General features: G+C 30.7%; 1 protein-coding gene across 2 annotated transcripts in view; it reads left to right on the top strand.

The window, feature by feature from the left end:
• Nucleotides 1-21,300, top strand: part of LOC129961866 (probable serine/threonine-protein kinase kinX) — a 196,887-nt gene that overhangs the window by 83,894 nt on the left and 91,693 nt on the right. The window lies entirely within an intron of this gene.

Raw genomic sequence — 21,300 nt, 5'->3', positions numbered from 1 at the left:
GAAAAAAAAACAAGTTACATTTCCTTGCATCATTGCTGTGTAGAAATGACCGTATTTGGATGATTTCTGGAAATATTTCTCATAGAAGCGAAATATTTCTATTGCATGATTTTTAAAAATGATTAATTTTTTTAAATACTTTCAGATCACCTGGCATTAAAAAATGATCAACAACCGAAAAAAGAAATATATATATATATCAGTCCAGTTTTACACTTTAAATGTCTTTCTGTATTTGCCGCTTTCTGTTGTCCCATTCTTTTGTTCCAATCACAGTTATAAAATAAATTAGACTAAGTTACCTTGAATTAAGTAAATAAATAAATAAAAAACTTTCAAGCTTATTATTATGACGGATTTCGATCTCCTTCTGAACTAAGACTTTATAAATATTTTTCAAATTTCATCTTCTGATATTTTGTTTGGATGAATCAGAGTTTTCTCTCTAAAGAAGGAGTGAAAAAAATATTTTTCGTAACACTTACGCATTTGCTATAAATATTTATTGTGTTATAAGACTTCAAATTTCGCTCATTGACACTTAAATATAATTAGCAAGATTAATCTTTTCGCAACTTTCTCCCATACTTAATAGTAGAGGTCTTAATTTTCCACATAAAATTTGTGGACTTTGGACAAGATCATGAATGCGATGAGAGATTAAATTTCCCAATGCCGTACATGAGCATTTTGTGGGTCGTAGTATTATGAAAAAATGGCACATAATTATAATTTTGTAAAAACAATCATACAGTATATAACAGTATGATTGTTTACAGTATATAACAGTACATACAGTATATAACAGTACAACATAAAACAGTGTATTTATTTAAACATATTTTTGAATTATCGCGTTTTAATGTTTGTGAAAGTACAGTTGAACTGAAGGTCAACCATTTGAAAAATTGTTTCAAATGTTTATGCAGATCTATACTTTAGATGCTAAATCTATGTAACAAATGTTATCTGTCTTGCTTTTTACATTTTGCATTTATATTGTATGTATTACATGCCGGCGTCCTGGTATAGCGGTAGCGCGTATTCCCCGTGATCTGGGCATCCTGGGTTCGAGTCCCGCTTTGTACATGGTTGTTTTTCATCTGTTCTATCTGTGAGATGTGTGAATGTGCCCCCCCCCCCTGTAAAAAGAGGCTGTGAAAGCCAATGTGATGCTTGAGTAGCAAAATCGCACTCTTGGCCCTAGTTGGCGCTACTAAAAACAAGAGACGCTCTCTCCCGACTTAAAAACGCTTAATTCGAAATCAACGGTCTTGTCCATGGCAAGTGCCATCAGAAACAACAACATGTATTACATTTCGTAATTGTAGGTTGTATTGTATTTGTTTGCATTCGAAAAGCAAGACAGGTTTTATTGAATGAATTCGTTCCAACTTTGATAGAAATCTATAAATTTGTCTTAAAAACAAACAGCCAAATTTCATGTATACAACTGAAGGTGTATTTGAATTTTCGTGTTCCCAAACAAATATAATTCCAGAAATTCAGACTCAAGGAGGACTAAAACTTCTAGATTCGTCAAAATATCGACTTCAAAATTTTTGACGATTACAATACATTTTCTTTGTATACTTCGTATATGAAAAAATCAAGGAAAACTGAAACGTGGAGAGTCCTCAAAATTTCCATTCTGATGGTTTTGTCAATTATACCATTCTCTATTTGTATACTTCGTTTCGCAGTAAAAGCGAAATATTTTATTTTATTTTTATTTATTTTATTATATTTCAATTTTTTAAATATTTAACTTTTTATAAAAAATGAGCATAAAAATTACTTGCTTGAAAATTTCATCCCTCTAATTAGCAATAAATATAATAATATTTTCTGAATGATACATTAAGTCAGAGAAATAAAAATCAATGAAAAGAAGACTTAAGATATCTATGACATAATTTTTATCCTAAGGTCAAATTTGTTTTGGAAGTACATCATCTTTATCATTCTGTGAAGGAGGGTAAAACACTATAGCTCGGCACAACAGTTGTACCTCCGTAAGGGAAAAAAAATCAATATGCTTAAATATCAGACAAAATACTCTAAATTTATTTTTTCTGTTATTAAGTGAATACTTTAAACCTTAACTAGGAAGGTGAAATTTTAGGACTTTACTGAGGAGGTGCGGTCTACGAGACCGCATTTCATTGACACTGAAATTAAATTTTCTAATGAATGTATTAGTATGAAAAACTGCCAATATATTTTGCAGATATATTTCTTGACATACAGATATGTTGTAGAAATTTTTCAAAATATATTATCATTGAAAAAAGTAAATGCGTTGGAAGATACGTTTTATTCTCAAATTACATGTTACAATAAATAATATTCTTGAAAAAACATATTCCTTTTTACTTTTTAAATCATATTTATTTTTACAGTATATGAAGGTACAGTATAAAAGACAATATAAAATTCAACAATTATATGAAAAATAAAAAAAAATGACAATGGGTAAAATTGACCCTTTTTTTATCGGCTTGTATGACTTTCACAAGCCGATAAAAAAATGCGATGTTTAATGTTTTCTAGGGCATTTTAAACATACAGGTTAAGAACTAGTATAAAAATCAACCTATAAATTCTATATATATGTATATATATATCATGGTATATTTATTTTATAAATTTTTCAAAATACGTTATCACTAGAAAAATTGATCATGTTTGAACATGCATATCAGAATCCGTTGAATGCTAACTTTCATCGAAAAACTCTTCTGTACAATTATCCTTATCACTAAAATTGCTCTATGCTTCATTTAAAAGTGTCTGGAGCACTGCTTCATAATAGGATCAGTAAACTGGATGATATTTCGGGGCCCAAGTTTTAGCGTCATCTGCTAAGCCTTGTTTGTCACTGGGACACTAACAGGGAGGTACGGCCTTAGACACCGCGCTTAAAGAAATAACTGAATTATTTTAAAATGCCTCCGCTGAAATCGGTTGAAAAAGTGCACGTTTGAATTACTCATTATCACGAAAATAGTTATAACTTACCATTGTAAATTTTTGCCATATTTGAAAGCTCTAGGTCTAATGGTTTGTAATCAAAATTCTATTATTCTTTATTATTTCAAAAATTCTAAATTATTCTGCAATTATATCTGTCTGTCTGTGAACACGTTACCTCAAAACCCCTTTGAGTAAGATATATGAAATATAGTATATGGTCTTTAAATCAAATTTATAGACTTTTATCAAATTTTGAGCAAAATCCATCCTTAGAAAGTTTGTTCAATGTGTGTATCTAATTAAAGGCACGAACAATTAGATACACATACATTATCATTATATGTTATCTCTATTAACTCTTATCACTCAAGCCACCATTGTTGTTATGTAGCTCTACTATTAATGATAACTAATAATAGTTATTATTAACTCTTCGAAAATTATTTATTTTTCATTTTAATATATTTGAGCTTTACAATAGTTATATTTGCAGATGGAAAATTCCAGGTTTCAATTATTACTTCATTGATTATAATGCTTAAAAATTTCTTCTGCGGAAAATCTAAATAATAATTCATAGGATTTCTATTAGCGTTATATATTTATTTTTCGAGCATTCATTTACTTTAAAAAATTATAATTTTCTTTATTGCTGTTGCAATAATGGATAATATTATTCATACAACTAATCGTGAAGAAAACGGACTGAAGTGCAAACAATTTTTATTGAAAATACTTGTCACTATTTAGCAAGTTTTGCTTAACGGCTTTTCATATAAAGAAATAATTAAAAGGTGCACTACAAATTACAAAATAACATGTAATGCCTAGTAAAAAATTATTTTTCTTTCAACTACTACTTATTAAATGTCAGAAGAATTCGGGGAAAATGTTTACATTTGTATCATAATACATTTAATGAATTGCCGAAGCATTATTTTAACTATATTTCAGACAGACAAATTTTAATGAAAGAAAAGAGATAATACCATCTAAATAATATATTTTTCACATTCTTAAAATATTATAAGATACCGAAAAAAAGATATTTTACTTATTATTATTTTTAAAGATATTTTACCATCTAAATAATATATTTCCCCCATTCTTTAAATATTATAAGATACTGAAAAAAGCTATATTAGTTATGGCGGCGATGGGCCTAATTCTGGCGATATGCCAGCAAATAATAAATTCATCGATACAGAACAATTTGAAATTAATGGACTTTATCCATATCAATTGTAAAAATAAATTTATTACTATTAACATTCATAATAAAGGATCAACAATCACAAGGAAAGAAAAAGCACGTCTACTCTGTATGAATAGACTTTTAAAGTAAAGTATTTTTTAACAGGATATAGGGGGCGACAGCATACATTGAAACAGGAAGTGGCAGGTGGTACAAACATCCCCCCCCCCGTTGAAATACTGATTTCAACAGATAAATGAATAAATGTTAATGAATGTTAAATCAGATAATGAATGTTAAATCAAATGAAATATGAGCAAAAAAGATCAACAATTAAATGCAAATACACTAATATATATGTAATACAAGAATGATAAGTGGGTAAAATACAAACATCTCTGATATTTCTTTTAATTATTTTTCTATCAGGAAGTTTAATATTCACAACTCTAATTTTATTATCTTTCCCAAGAAAAAATGTCTGTAATTCTACCTTTGATCCTTTTGGTACCTAGAAGGAATTCTTTTTAACTAAAACAAGAGTGTCTGTTTCAATATTATTTTTATTAAATTTTGATTTGCTCCTTTCTTGCAAATTATTTAGGTAACTCTCTTCCAAATCTGTTGAGATAATCGAGTGACTCTTTGCCATTTTGATAGTGTATTCTCCTTAAAATCAATAAATTGAGGTTCTCCTGTAGCGGTAACCAGTACGCCAATTAGAAAGTGGCCAGGAAAAAGTGTCTCAAAATTGTCAAATTCAGAAGAAAGTGGGGTTTGAGGGCGTGAATTTAACACAGCTTCTATTTCAGCAAGTAAAGTGATGAATTCTTCAAGAGTTAAATTTGAATTTACAGCTACGCGTTTTAGATGGAATTTGAAAGCTTTCACTCCCGATTCCCACAATCCACCAAAATTAAGAGATCTAGAAGGAATGAAATGTCAATCAATATGTTCATCATTAAAATAACTACTTAATGCTTCATCAGGAGATTTAAATAACTCACATAACTTTTTTAACTCTACATTTGCGCCTACAAATGTTTTACCGTTATTCGAGAAGATTTTAGAACTCTTACCCCTTCGAACCCTTTTAAGCAGGCAATGAATGCTTGGGAAGTAAGATCTGACAAAAATTCTAAATGGATCGCTTTCGTAACCATGCATACAAATATGCAGACTTAAATTTTATTCAGTACTCCTTTACGCTGGTTTTTGTATTTTACCAAGAATGGATCACAGAAATCTAGACCACAGTTGTTAAAAGGAAAAATGGGAGTTTCCCTTTCTTTGGGTAAATTATCCATTAATTGATTCGACACCACAGGTCCACTTTTTAAACAGATTATACGATTGTGAACAATTTGACGGGTTAATTTTCTACCTTTAAGTGACCAATATTTACGACGAACATGGTATAGCAAAGTGTTAGAACCGACATGAAAGTATTTATTATGATAATCTTATGATTTATCTTGATAATCTTATGATTTATCGCCAAATGGTCGCCAAGTTTGTCACCAAGCTCTGGGATCACTGGTTCGGCATCCGACAGCATCCAATACAGATTACTGTTAAATGGTCTTTCTTATGATGTCAGAATTCGCGCTGGGAAGCAAAATGACAGGTTTGTAACAATATCTAATTTGAAATAATTCAATTTGAAGCTGTGGAAGCTGCAAACGCAATGGGTGACTTTCAGAGAATCAATCTGGTAGAAGAAGAGCAAACTGATCTTCAAAGTTTGATCGCAAAACTTAATGCCGATCAAAAAAGAGTCTTCGATATGATCACAAATAAAATGGACACAACTGATAGTAACGCTGACGTTTTACGCTGTTTTGTGAGTGGAACTGGTGGCACTGAAAAGAGCTTTTTAATAAAAACTCTGAAAGTTTGGGTTAAGACGTATTTAAACAAAAAAGTGGCAGTTAGTGCTCCAACAGGAATAGCTGCATTCAGTGTGAATGGATTGACTATACATAGACTATTGCAGCTGCCTGTAGAACACAAGCAAACACCGAAGTACAAGCCACTTTCTGATAAAGTGCTCCAAGTTCTGAGATCAGATTTGAAAGAAGTAGTGTTGTTTATCATAGACGAAGTGTCGATGATATCCAATGTTACTTTAACATATATTCATTTACGCTTATCTGAAATATTCGACACAAGCGACGATGAGAATGAGTGGTTTGGAAAAAAGCATCTTTTAGTTTTCGGAGATCTCTTACAGCTTCCGCCGGTAACAGAAAAGTACCTTTTGAAAAACTATCAACTGCTGAAACTAACAATTTGCTAGGTTCCCTCAGAATAGCGAATCCGTGGATTGAACTGTTCATATACGATGAACGTACAATTAACATGCGACAGTTCAATGATTCTGACTTTGTTGAAATGCTAAATCGAATAAGATTAGATGCGACTACACAAAAAGACCGCGACTTACTCTCGACTAGATTAATAATTCTCAAATCCAATTCAAATGAAGACAGATTAATTGAAATAATTGAACACCTCTCGAAACTTCCTGATAGTACCGTTTGCTTATTACCTACAAAAAACAGGTGTCAACAATTAAATACTGCAATGCTTAAATCTCTTCCACATCCCGAAATAAAACTTACAGCTGTAGATAGCATAGATTGCCCCAGATGCCTAACAAAAAGAGCTCGTGAATGCATAAAAAATATGAAGACGATGTTTCTATGACTTCAGGCCTGTAAGAGGACGTAATTATAAAAATAGGTGCAAAAGTCATGATAAGGCGAAATATTGACGTGAATCTTGGTTAAGTTAATGGTTCTATCGGTATAGTGCAAAGAGTAAAAGTTGATCCGGTAAATACAAAAATAATTAAGAAAATATACATTACATTTAATAAAGGACATGTTTACGAGCTTAGTCTGGTCAAAACTAAATTTGAAATTATTAATAGAGCTTATGTTCATCGCGAACAGTTTTCCATATGTATAGTCTATGCTATAACTATACACAAAAGTCAGGGCCTAAGTCTAAATAATGCACTAATGGATATCGGTTCTGCAGTATTCACATCCGGCCAAGCTTATGTGGCAGTTTCGAGAGTTACAAGTCTGGATGGCTTACATCTAATTAATGTCGACTTCGGAAGTATTAAAGAGCAGGAATCCTCAATTTGTGAATACAACAGACTAAGAAGCATTTACCGTCCAGACTTGTCAAAAATTGTAACATCAAAGCTTACGAGAAAAACCCATAGAGACAGGGAGTGGGCTTTGAGAAAAACTGTAGCTGAAGCTCAAAAAGTAGTACCGGAAAAGAAAATTAGGAAGGCTACATATAAAAATAAAAAAAGGACTATCTGCAAAAAGAAATGAGATGCCATCAAAAAGATAACTTGTAAAAAAAACCAAGTCTCGCAACTCAGTTCTTCTATCGTAAAAAGTTGTGAGATCCATGTAATACCAAGTCGGTCAATTTATTCAGTCCCTACTTAAGGGTCCTTCTGTCTTAAGTTATTACGTAATTAGCTAACCTAACAACATCTTATAGTGACCATATCAATATTGAAAATCTTTTATGGTTTAAATAAATAGATTGACTTGGCCATCGCACTAAACAATCTAATTTAATATAATATGTTAATGAAATCTAATTTAATGTAAAGTTACATTGTGTTTTCAGGCGTTTTTGATGGCATTTTCTATTTTCCAAAAAGAGTGTAGAGTATCTTCTAAGTTACTTAAACCCTTTGAAAGGAAACAGTGATTTAGATAGCAAGATTTATCATTATACGATCCTGCGACAATAAATCCAAATTTAGATTCTACTAATCTGAAGTTACAGTTGGGCAATTTTATTTGGTTTGGACCAAGAATATCAAAAAAGAGTTACTTTCTATCAAGCAAGAAATCTCTGAAGGTTAATTAAAATCTTCATCCGCAAGAATACAACCTGGAGGAACTGTATTTTCCTAAATATTTATCTTTTTTGAAGGATGTATTTTTATTATATCTGGAGTCAGGAAAAAATGAACATCATTCAAGTGAAATGTATCATCAAAGTTCGAAACAGCTGCCTTTGCAAAATGATTAATTCTTGAAAGAGAATTATTTAGACCTTGTAAGATGGAGTTGGTTTTTATTTTATTTAATCCTAACATATCTGTGCCTTCAACGTTAAATAATTATTTTCTGAAGCGGAATCAAAAACGCAACGAAGCTTTATTTTCCCCTTTGGACCATGAATAAAAATCATCGCAGTATTAAGCAATCCTTTGCTAATACAATCGCTTTTGGAAGCCAAGGTCAATGATGACTCAGACGCTTCGTTCGCTACAGAAGAATTTATTTTTTGATTAGTAATACATTTGTCTTCACATAGTAAGATATTATGCATTGCGTTAATATTTTTTTTGTTTTTGCAGTTTATACAGAAGACAACTGGGCAATTATTAGAATGATTTGTTGACAGACAACGATCGCATACATGGTTTAACAATTTCCTTCCTTTCAGGAATTGGAAGATTTTTAAATTTATCACATTTATATAAAGGATGATAAAAATTACATTCATTCATGACGCATTTATTATTTTGCTTGTTTTTGGATATAAGAGATTTAACTCGCGACGAAATATTATTTCCACTGACAACGGATGTTATTTTACATTTTGTTGGGTTATTTCTTGTCGAGAAATCTGGTTTAATAACAGATTCTAGATGTATGTATTTTAATTCCATAAATGAAAAGAGTTTTTCTAAATTTGGAACTTTATTTGTTGTCAGACTTAATTGGAATAATCTTTGAGATTCCTTATCAATTTTATTATTTAACACATGCAATATTATAGCATCAGATAAAGGATTCGAATCAAATTATATATTTTTTAAAGATCGCATGATTTCTAACAGTATCGATTAATGATCTAATTTGAGTAGGACTTTCATTATGGAATTTATTAATCGAAAGTATTTCGGGTATGTGTATATCAACTAACTCTCGTTTATTTTGATATCTATTTTCTAAGGCGTTCAACAGATAATCAAAACTATCTTGATCGCTTTGAATGAATATTGCTTCGTTTTTTAAAGACCCTTTTCAGACATATAAATATGTTTTTGAGTCTCATCCAATGATGGGTTGTTTCTAATAACATTCATAAACTGAGATTAGAAGAGCTCAAGTTCTTGAAATTTTCCACTAAATGTAAGCAAAGGCAAGTCAGATATTTTAATCTTTGCTTTTGGAATAGTGCAAACAGTTTTGTTTTCATATTTTAAAAGAAATACAAGAAGGCTTACTTCCATTTCTTCAGCAAAATTTTCCAATTCAAGAGAACTCTTAAAGCTTAATTTAAATCCACATCATCAGGCAAAGCACATAATTCACACTTTATTTGATAGAGTTCTCGCAGAATATCGTTAACTAATGTTGGCTTAGTACTAAGCTGTACAGTATCCTTTTTGGAGTCATCAGAAGGCTGGAATTCCTTGATGAAGGTTCCAATCTTATTAATGTTAGATTTAAATGTGCCTCTTTGACGATTTAAAGACGTGAGGGACATTTTATAAAGCTATCTCTCCGGCACGTGGGCGGACCAATTTTATGTTACGGCGGTGGTAAGCCTAATTCTGGCGGTATGCCGGCAGGTAATAAATTCGTCGATACAGAACAAATTTATTGCTATTAACGCCCATAATAACGGATCAAGAATTACAAGGAAACTAAAAGCACGTCTACTTTGTATGAGTATGACTGGTAAAGTGAAGTATTTTTTAACAGGATATAGGGGGTGACATTGGAACAGGAAATGGCAGGTGGTACAAACAATTACTTTAAATACATTCCACCTGTAAATGGAGTTTTTTAAACTTTCATTCATTTATTCAAGCACCATGGTTTGCCTTTCTATTACTTTAATTTTTTAAAAAAAAATATTATTCATAAGAAAAGTGGTAAATATTTTCTAATTCAAAACTAAAACAAGTATATTTGCATTTCCATCAAAGTCTATCCATTATTTAGGCAAAAATCTAAGAGACTTATTTGAAACTTTTCATAAAGAGCAGAAATTTGATACTTATTTTTCAATTGAATAGCACAATTGTAAAAGAAAGCAAAAAGAATGAGATATTTCTTTCTTTCGGAATGTCATCTAGTTTTTGCTCTTTTTCCACCACCTGAGTCCAAGGCTATAATCAAAACGCTTAGGAACGAGCAGAACAAATTTTTTTTCCAGATTTCCATTATTTAACTTTGTTTATTCAATCTCATTAACCTAACATGCTCTACTAAGGCTTCCTGAAATTGATGAAGAATAAAATCAGTTTTATTTGCGTACTAAAATGTAGAAAATTTTGTTTTATTTCTGTTTTAAGTGTTTAAATTATAATCCATTAATATAAATAATGTTGAACGTTGAAATGATTTCTTTTTTTAAACCCGAGATAGATTACGTTTAATTAAATTAATCGGTTAATTTATTATCAAATTAAAAATATTACAATAGTATTTTGCCATTAGTATTCACAAGTGCTCAAAATTTCAAAATTGTAGCATATCAGTATCTATGTTTAATATCAGTTTTAAAAATTTCATTTTTATTTGTAAGAAACAAAATGAGATTAAATAAAAGTATGTACGAAAGAAATAGAGTTTAAGACATAGAAATAGATTTTATCTATTTCGTGATGATCCGATTAGATTAAGATTGCATATTTTCCTGAACTCATTTTTGTAGAGTTTCATTTTAAGAGTAGTAATATTTACTAAAATAAGCTGTACCTAATTTTCATTATTATAGAACTTTTTCAAACTATTATTCATCACATATTTTGCTGCTTCTAGTATAAAATAGGAAGCAAGTATAATCTTAGGAACTGATTATATTTATAACTAAGGGGATAATTATATACAATTGCAAGAATAAGTATCTATACTACTATTATAAATGGGAAAGTTTGGATGGATGGATGTTTGTTACTCAATCACGCCTGAACGGCTGAACGGAATTGGATGAAATTTAGAACACAGATATATTATAGTCTGAAATAGGACATAGGCTACTATTTATCCCGGTTAATTGAGTGGTAATTTTTTTAAATTAAAAACTAACTTTCCCGCCAAAAAAATCTTCATTTTCCCACCGCCAAATGAGTAAGGCTTCAGTTTTCCCCCACGTTAGGTTAGGCTTAGCATGTTTTCGACCGAATATCTCAAGCAATTCTGTTTATTTTCTTAATGCATTTAAAATTAAACATTTTTAATTAATCGTTCCTTTGGATTCATTCTGAAGTAATTTTGCATTAAAATAAAACAGAATAAAGGAAATTAAAAATGTCTAATCTTCATAGCGTTACCCCAACTGACGTAGAAAATTTATGCATTTGCGTTACCATAACTGGCGTTGAAAATCCACGCATGCGCAGTGTGTTCTGATTGTTGACAACTGTATTTTCAACACATGCGGACTTCATTTTGATTAATTGGTTTGCTATTTTGTTTTATTTTAGGCACACACTGTGAATAAATTGTTTTTAGGTTTGTTGTGTGCTTTTGTAATTAAAATAGTATTTATGTTAGTTATATATTTTTCGTATATGCTTATAGTTTTAAGTACATTGTTTTTTTAAGTAATTTTTCCCCCATGCTAACGAGGTTAGGCTTAACATGTTTTCGACCGATTATTTCATACGATTCTGTTTATTTTCTTAGCATTTGATGCAATTAAAATTAAACATTATTAATTAATCGATATGCTCTTGATGAATCTGAGAAAATTTTGTTGAAAAATTCTTGAGATATTACATAATTTAAGAAATCTATATATTTTTTAGTGCCCGTAAGGTTTAAATGCTCAGCGACTCTGTTTTCAGTCCTCATATTTTTTTTTAAAAATGCTTTGTTTCAATAAAAAATGTTCTTATATTAATTGCAGTTTAATCATTTCCACTTTAAAGCTTTAATTAAAGCTTAGCATTTTAATTTAAATTAAATTATACAGAAGCTAACAGAAAATTAGTGAGATAATTATTGCGTTATACTGAAGGCCTTTATAATATTACGAGTGAATTTTATGACTATCAAAATTTGAAGCTTTAAAATATTTTGATGAAAAAGTTATTAAAATAGGAGTAACATAAAATATTTAATTATTAAAATTTCAACTAGCATTAAGGTTGACGAACCAGCTGGTCGCCAAAGGCGGCTAGTTATAATATATAATTATGAGGAAAATTACTCCACGAGATGTATTTAAGAAGTAACCTGTACGACATTTTTACTTAAACAGACCAAAGTTAATTTCATAAAACTGACTTAAAGTCAGGCAGTTTGAAAATCTGTAAAATATATTTTTCGAATATGAATGGTCTCTTAAAAATATAATATTCTTCATAAATGAATAAAAATGAGTATAAGGGATATATATGGCTTGTAAACATTATAAAATTTCTTAAGGATGAAATAAATTTTAATTTTAAAATTCTTACCGAACAATAAAAAAAACCCTGTTTTGAAGGGGAAATAAATGGGAAAAATTGTATATTTTACCATAGAAGCTCTTCCATATTAAATTATTAAAATTTGATTTTTGACCTTAAGTTTTAATTTTTTTTTTCTTTCTATATTATTTCGAGAACTTTACGCACATTTAAATTTTTGCAAACTGTGAAATGTTTAGCTATTTCATAGGGGTAAAATTGAAAAATCTATTTTTCCGGAAAACAGTCCTTATCAGTTCCTTTAATATAGATTGAAAATATTTGATACGATCACACACCACACTGAGATCAAAGAAAAAAATATTTTAAAGGTGAAATATGCATCATGAAAACCATAATAATGCGATTAAAAAAGAATTGTGTAAAGAGAATACCACTCTTTTTTTTAAGTAATTTTATTGACATCCAATTAAGCTACAAAAAAGAAGGTCAGAGGTGAATACCATATTGGATGTACTTTAGAATTTAATTTCACACTGTATTTTTATTAGATCGTTTATTAAAATATTTCGCACAATAGTCAGAAACTTGCCGCTGTCATTCGTCAGAGCTTTAGTTTTAGTATTCTTTTATTTGTCTTTCTATCGCAAGAACTCCTCATAAACGATGAACAACAACTGCATAAATTTTGTTACTGCCTTTCTGGTGTCCGTTTCTTTGTCAAATGCTTTGTATCAACTCTTAAATTTCATTATTTATTAAGATATTTAATAAACAAAATTTAATCCAAACTTCAGTACTTTAATTCAGTTATGACCATTAACTTCTGCAACATCTATTAAACAGATATTTGTATTATTTTAAAGAACAAATAATAAACTAATAAACTTTTTAATAATATTGATTAAATTAACATATAATTTTTATCTGTAACTGTAACAACATTTTCTGAATTCATTTAAACCAAATTTTGCAGCTTTTCCTATTACTGCAATTAAATTTAAATCAAAGATATATTTCATCAAATCTTCACTAATGCGTTTTTCTCAATATCAGAATATTATTTTCAGTGACAAATTTTTATTATTATTACAATTTGTCATTTTACAATTATGACAGTTCGCCGAAGAAATCAGGATATATACACCGATTAGTATTTAAAAAAAAGTTGCATTGAAAAATTTGACTATGAATATGAGGCAAATAATAATCACAAGGGCATTTTTTTAACAAATGAATTATATAATATATAAAAGAGGCAGGAATAGGGGAAAAAAATTCATTACTGTAAATTATATGCAAGCATGGCTAGCTTTTCTTTTTATATAATTGCCGTGAAGATTCAAGCATTTGTGATATCGGATGGCAAGATTCCCGATCTCCTCTTCGAAGAACCTTCCGGCCAGTGAAATGAGATGGATCTTAACCATTTGCAGTGACAAGAGATTCACAGGTGCGCATGTCAAAACAGTTCACTGTAACTCACAGCATGTTTCACAAAGTATCCTATGCCTTATAGAAATCGGAAAAAAATTAATACCTTTTGAATAAATCAATTTCCGACTGTCAAACAATCTCAGTCAATGAGTCACGAACATCGATTTTAATTCTTTGACAACCTCTTGCTGACGCGTAGAGCACGTCGTTAGCGATTTTGTGACAAAAAGGATCTGGACGGGCGTGACTTATCTTTCTACCGTTTCAGTTAACATTATTTTGAAGCTCCAAAGTAATTTGGAAGCGTTAGCTTTGAAGAAAGCTCCGTTCTCATGAAGAAGGACAAGAATACAAGTCTATCGCAACAGATAATTTTGTTTAACAAATTGATCAAGGGGTTCAAAAAACAAATAAATAAAATAAATATTTTTTAAAAAGCCCTGAAATATACGAGGTAATAACCTGGCTGACCAGCAATCAAAATTCTGAATTAAGTTTTTGAATGTTTAGGTATTCCTGATTCATATTCGTTTCTTAAAAGAAAACTTAAAAAAAACAACTGAGGAGTTTCAAAGGTAGACTATCAAGCATCCCTGGCAGAAACATCCTTAGAAGAGAATATTGAAAAGCTGATATGACAAATTCCGAATCGTCACAACTATTTCGTCGAAAAGTAACTATACTTCTATCTTTCCTACTGTTGGTTTTTTATAGGGCATCGGAGGTAGATAAATTGTCTCCCAATATATTTCTTCAAGAAGAACCTTTACATTACACAAAATCCTCCGTTAGATTACCTTAATTTAATCCATCACCCAAATGTAAGTCAGAAATTTCGAGCGTAGTGTTTCATTTAGTGTTTAGTGCTCATTTATTTTCTAGTGTTTCATTTCATTTCTAAAGTATTCCACAACATTAGTAATCTCAGTCGATGGGTTTGATGTTGCGGATTACTTTTTATACAAGTAATGAATAATATATTATGAAACTTCAAACAGATTTTTCTTAAAATCCTCATTTTATCGAAATTATTTTTTGTTTTTTTAATGAGACATTCTTGTGAACTTAGTTCGAAATTCGGTATTTAGCTTGTCTAATTAAGGAAATTTCGTTTCGTAAGGGGAAAATTCGTTTTCGCATTATATTTCAGAAATGATATTTACTTTCAGCCACTTATGTCTTAGACTACTATAACTAGAAATGAAATAAATCAAAATTTAGAAGTGGCTGCATATTTAGAGTATTTTTTTAATATTAATTTGGATGCTATTTCATTTTTCCTTTGCAACAATTTTCATGCATGCTTTTTCCTGATTTCTTTTCCCGAATTTTCTAGCCGACGTAATCTAAACAAAAACGGGCCGGAATTAATTCCTTTCAACTTTCTGATATACTAGCACAATTCTGTTCATTTCTCCTTAGGAGATTTTGTATCCCCAAAGCATTTTACAAACAGAACGCAATAACATATGCAATACTGACGGAATTGATAACCGATGTAAACACGAGCAGTATTGTTCTACTTTGACTAGGCGCAAATGGACACATTGTGGCGCATTTTAAAATTGAAGACCGAATATGAATTTTGTAGACCTTCTTTACGATCGGCTTGAGCCAAAAAAAAAATCGATACAGGTATACAATTATATATCAGATATTTAGTTATAAATATGATTCATGTTATCTGTAGTATTTTCGAATTATTTGTTCAGACGCAAAAGGATAAACAAATGATTAGCCCTTTATCAAAATTTAAGAGAAATTCATTAGTTCCATCGTCAATCATCTTTCTGTGTGAATATTTCTAGAAGCCCAGGAGCAAATAGAGATTCTGCTGTTGTTGGTCGTAAAAACAGAACATGGCATTGCATTCTTTTTGCCATTTTATTTTTGATTTATCATAACCTTCGCATAGGTATGTAATTCTAAAAAAGGCATTTTCAGACGCAAAAAGATCTAAATCAAGTTAATTAATCAAAATAAGAATGTCTATGTTATTTATTTATTTATTTCACAATCGTTTTCTTTTGTATATTTCGTGCATGAAAAAGAACAACAATACCAAAAAATAAAAGAACCAGGAGCTTATGGAGCTCACAGGATTACTGTTACGAGAAATCTTAAGACTAAGTCTTCGTACTCATCCGCAATTTTTCCCTTACACTCTATTGAAGAAGACTTCCACAGATAAAAAACATATTTTTTCTCTTGTCTTAGAAGTAGATCTAGGATTTATGGTAAATGCAGCGCAAAAATGCGATGATTCTGTAATAGAAAAATTTATTTCAGGCAATTTTTTTTTTTGAATTTCCGATTGATGAAATTTTAGTTCCCTTTTTTAGAAAGAATAGAGAATTCTGCTATAGAGAATTCTCATATTTAGATAATTTGAAAGACAAATAGGTCTTTCTTCTAATACAACATTATAGAAAAAGAGCTTGCTGAACTGTTAGAAGAAAAAAAGTTATGTTCCACAAACGTTTCTAACTATTTTTTATATACCTAAATTATTTTTAAAATATTTATTTAATAGATATATTCTTTTTTTAAGTATTTATTTAGATTGGTTTTACAAACAGAAGATTTTAGTTTTTCTTGTGTACGAAGCATACAAATGGAAAATATTGTAATAAAAAGAAAAAGAAGGAAAAAAATTGCTATCGCGAATTTCAAGTTATCATGTGAGAACATTTTTTTTCGACGAATTGCTCAGAATTAGAAAGCGATATTTGAAACTCAGAATCGAAACGGTGGCGTTTTGCGTTGAACGTTGACGGTTGTGATTCAGAATCCAAATGGACACGTTCTATGTTTGAAGTTGAGGGTTGCGATTGAGAATCTGCAACACACTGCATACGTTTACGCTTTCTTCGTTCCGGGTGTAAAGCTATTTTGCTTTCATTTTTAATTCGATCAGCTTTTAATTTTAAATTTTCATCATTCGTTTCTGTTGATCGAAGATTTTGTTCCGGCCTCTGTTTACTCTTTCGTTCCTTTTCTTTTCTTCTTTGCAAGGCTTCATCGGGAGAAAGCTTAGGACGGCCCATTTATGATTTATTCATTGCTTACGCGATTTCGAGTTTCAAAATTCCCTAACCAAAAAAACATCATGTTCTTTTTCCGTTCTCGTTTCCGTTTCTCGGCTCCTAATAACGTAAGCGATATAAATGTGGCATCTTTCGATAGAAGACATCGAGTAGAGTGTATCTATGCCAGTCGTCAAGAGAGTTTTTGCAAAAACGAGGTCAAAAACCTCGCTCGAAAATTCAAATTTTTGTAACTGTGAGAGCCCGTAACTCGCGAATCGCTCGGGGTAGCAACGTGAAGCTGATATCATTACGTGCATTTCGGTGAGTACTATCCAACGATATAAAAAAAGGCAATGTAACTCAAATTTGTAAATTTCTAGACCCGATCTCGGACCCTATCGAGATCAGAGTTTCGGTAAAGAATTCATCGAGACGAGTGTTTACACGGGTCGCATTCGTCTCTACGTTGCATAGAAGCCGAGATATAACAACTTCTGGTCTGATCGGAAGTTGTTCTCATAGACATCCAGAGACCCATAAGAACTCTATGGTATCAATCCGACAATGATTTGACCAATATTAAGCAAAATCCGTACTGCGCTTGCACAATGGATCCAACATTTTGGGGGCTTAGAGGACCCCCGGGGATACTTCTAAGTGAAAACCACATGTCTCTAATATATGCAATTTACGAGATATGACGAAAACCATCTGCGCTTGAGCAGTCGAGGACTCCATGGGATCGGGTCTTCTACAGCCCCGTAGGATTACTATGGAGAAAACCCTGAGTCTCTAACATACGTAGTTTACGAGATGTAACTAAAACCATTTGCCCATGCGCATTGGGTGACTCCATGGGGGAGACTTCGATAGTCTCGTAGGATTACTATGGTGGAAACCCATTGTTTCTACTATTAGTTTACGATGTATAAGGAAAACTATCTGCGCATGCGCAGTAGATGATACCATGGGATATCTACTATAGTCCCGTAGGATTACTATGGCGAAAATCCCATGTCTCTAACATATATAGTTTACGAGATATAACGAAAACCATTTGCGCATGCGCAGTAGATGGCTCAATGGGGTTGTGTCTTCTATAGCCCCGTAGGATTACTATGGTGAAAACCCCACTTCTCTAGCAGCAGGTCAACCTTTTTCAAACGCATCTGCTTTTAAAAAAGCATACAGAACAATAATGCAATACTGGTAAAAGCAGGTGAAGCAGATGAAGATGAATATTACCATTTATGCTTTATTCATTGCCTACATGATTTCGAGCTTCAATTATTCGTTGCCTTCAATTACTCAAAACCCAATAACGAAAACAACATCATGTCCTCACATATAAAAAAAAATCCAGCGGCAATGGTCTCTCCAAAACTATCTCGCATACTGTCTAATGGACCTGTCATGCGAAAAAATACCTTGAACGGCATTAGAATACAATAATTACGAAATATTGACTTTTGGCGTGAAATCAGCACTTTTACCGAGTCAATCATGCGGTCCTTGATGAGATTTTTGGCGATTAATCTCTGGCATGCATTAATAATATACAAATGTCGAATTTGTGCTTTAGATATGTTTTTGTCTAAGGATTGAAAAAAAAAATAATTTGAAACTACATTTTTAATTATAAATAAAATATGCATGGGAAAATATTAGCTTTTATCAATGTGTTCCCCCCGCATTGATGAAAGCTCAAATTAGAAATTGTTACTGGAGATTAAATCTAGAAAATTGTAATTTTTAACACGCGTCTGCATGAAATGAAATAAATTAAAAATATAATATTTTATGAAAAATAAATGCAAGACAAAGTTTTCTATGATCTTTTAGAATATCTACATTATTAATTCAATAAATCAGCTTTATTTAAAGCAAACATGGCTTTATATATATATATATATATATATATATATATATATATATATATATATATATATATATATTATATATATATATATATATATATATATATATATATATATATATATATTATATATATATATATATATATATATATAAGCTGCAATGTTAAAAATATTTCACAGAATGATTCTTTAGAACTTAGAGATTCTATAAAATTTAAACTTCATAATTTTTTAAGGTATATTTATAGACCGAAACAAAATATAGTATTATTATTGATGTCATTTAAATTCTTTTGAAAATAAAACCGAAAACTGAATTTTCGAAGAAACTGTGGAATTTTTATTCATTAATTTTTTGAGATATTATCAATTATGAAAATTATTCTGTAGTGCATGAAAGACTTCAGTGCCTAAACGACTCTGCTTTCAGTTTCCATATTTTTTTAAACACATGCTTGGTTTCAGTAAAAAGTTTCTTTATATTAATATCAGTTTCATCATTTCCACTTTAATTTAAAATTGAACTTTAAGGGCCCTGATAGAAACTTAGAGAGAGATCCTCAGTACAAGTAACAAATTGGTTTAAAGCCTACATAATAGGGTAAGTAAATTATATGTCTACCAAAATTTGAAGCTTAAAATTATTTTAGTGAAAAACATATTATGAAATCAAGTTACGTACAATATAAATTGAATATTTTAGCGAGCATTGATACTGGCGAACCGGCTGGTTTGCTAAAAGCGGCTAGTATATTATAAAGACCGCATACCAAATTCCAACCGTCTAGTGCAAAGCTTTTTTGAGTTATGCCTTGTCACAGACAGAAATTTTCTAAAAATGTGTTTTTTGAGCTCAGGAAGGTCTAAAACGTGTAAGTTCGTCAAAATCTCGAGTTCGAATTCTTCGACGATTATTATATTTTCTCTATACTGCGTATACAAGAAAGTAAAAAATAAACCTTGAGACTTTGATGTGACTTCACGTTTGGCACGATCGTGTGAAACACTTTAAACTTTCTTGAGCCTGATATCCTAATCTGCATGGGCATTTTGTTTTTTATGTTTTACTCTGTTTTAATTTACACTATAAGTGAAATAGTTGAGGATGATTGGAATGAGGATTAGTTTCTTCTGAATTTGAAGAAAATTTATTTGTGATCACACGAATCAATGATGTACTTAAATCAAGATTATAGAGTTTTATTTTTTATTCCGTTAAAAATATAAAACTAAATCTTATGTTTTATTTAAAGTTATTGGCGGTTAATTGAAAATGTACAAATATTCCTTCGTTTCTTCGTAAAAATAGTACAATTTTTGATTTTCTGTCCCATTAGAGTTTAAGTTTAAAATCAACCACCATGGGAAAAATCAAAAGAAAGCAATTATTTGTGGTATTTACTTTTTCATACTTAAATGTACAATGCATTCTCCACTGATTTCAAGTATATTCAATTTTGTTTCCCTTTCGAATTCGTCCATATGTCCCTAATCTAAGCGGAGAAAAAAACTTACAACTTTAACGAAGAGTTGTAAGCTGCTAGGAAGATTGTTTTCGTTGAAAAAAGACGTTTCTAAAGACGTTTTTTTTCGTAAAGATAGAAAAAGATTGTCTTATGTTACAAAAGTAGATTATCTGAGATTTACAGCGTGTTCTGATTGTAGCTGTGAGAAAATAAAATTCTCTGCGATGTGTCAAAGAATTTTTTTTTCCTTCGCAAAGAATTTTTCTTATAAATGATTATATCGAAATCTGAATAAACGAGTGTTAAATTCATTGAATCTGTCAATGTTGACAAGCTTTTAGTGAGATTTTAAGAAAAATGCTAAAACATTTTCTATGTATAATTAAAAAGTCCATTACTCTTTCCTGTAATTGCGAGTTACATTTCTAGTAGCACAGCATGGTGCACAATATCGTACGATATTGTATTACATTATTCGACATTTAAAATATCTCTCTATATATAAAACGCTAACATACGTGACATAAAAAGCGCTCTTATTACTTACTAGCCGCCTTTGGCGACCAGCTGGTTCGAGAGGAGTAATGCGTTCTAAAATTTTGTGCTGTATATATATTCGGAAGTTATAGCGGAAAAAAGCCACAATTTCGCCTTATTTTTAATTAATTAAAATTCTAATTAAAAATTAAAAAAAATCGCTCCTAGTTGCACATTCTCGACCTCCAAGGTATACATGTACCAAATTTAGTAGCTGTAGGTCAAATTGTCTGGCCTGTAGAACAGCAACACACACACACACACACACACACACACACACACACACACACACACACACACACACACACACACACACACACACACACACACATACACACACACTGCGCTTTATTATAAGTAT

This window comes from Argiope bruennichi, chromosome 2 (genome assembly GCF_947563725.1).
Source record: "Argiope bruennichi chromosome 2, qqArgBrue1.1, whole genome shotgun sequence".
NCBI classification, from domain to species: domain Eukaryota; kingdom Metazoa; phylum Arthropoda; class Arachnida; order Araneae; family Araneidae; genus Argiope; species Argiope bruennichi.
Note: the sequence above shows the minus strand (reverse complement) of the source record. Positions and strands in the feature narration are given on the sequence as shown.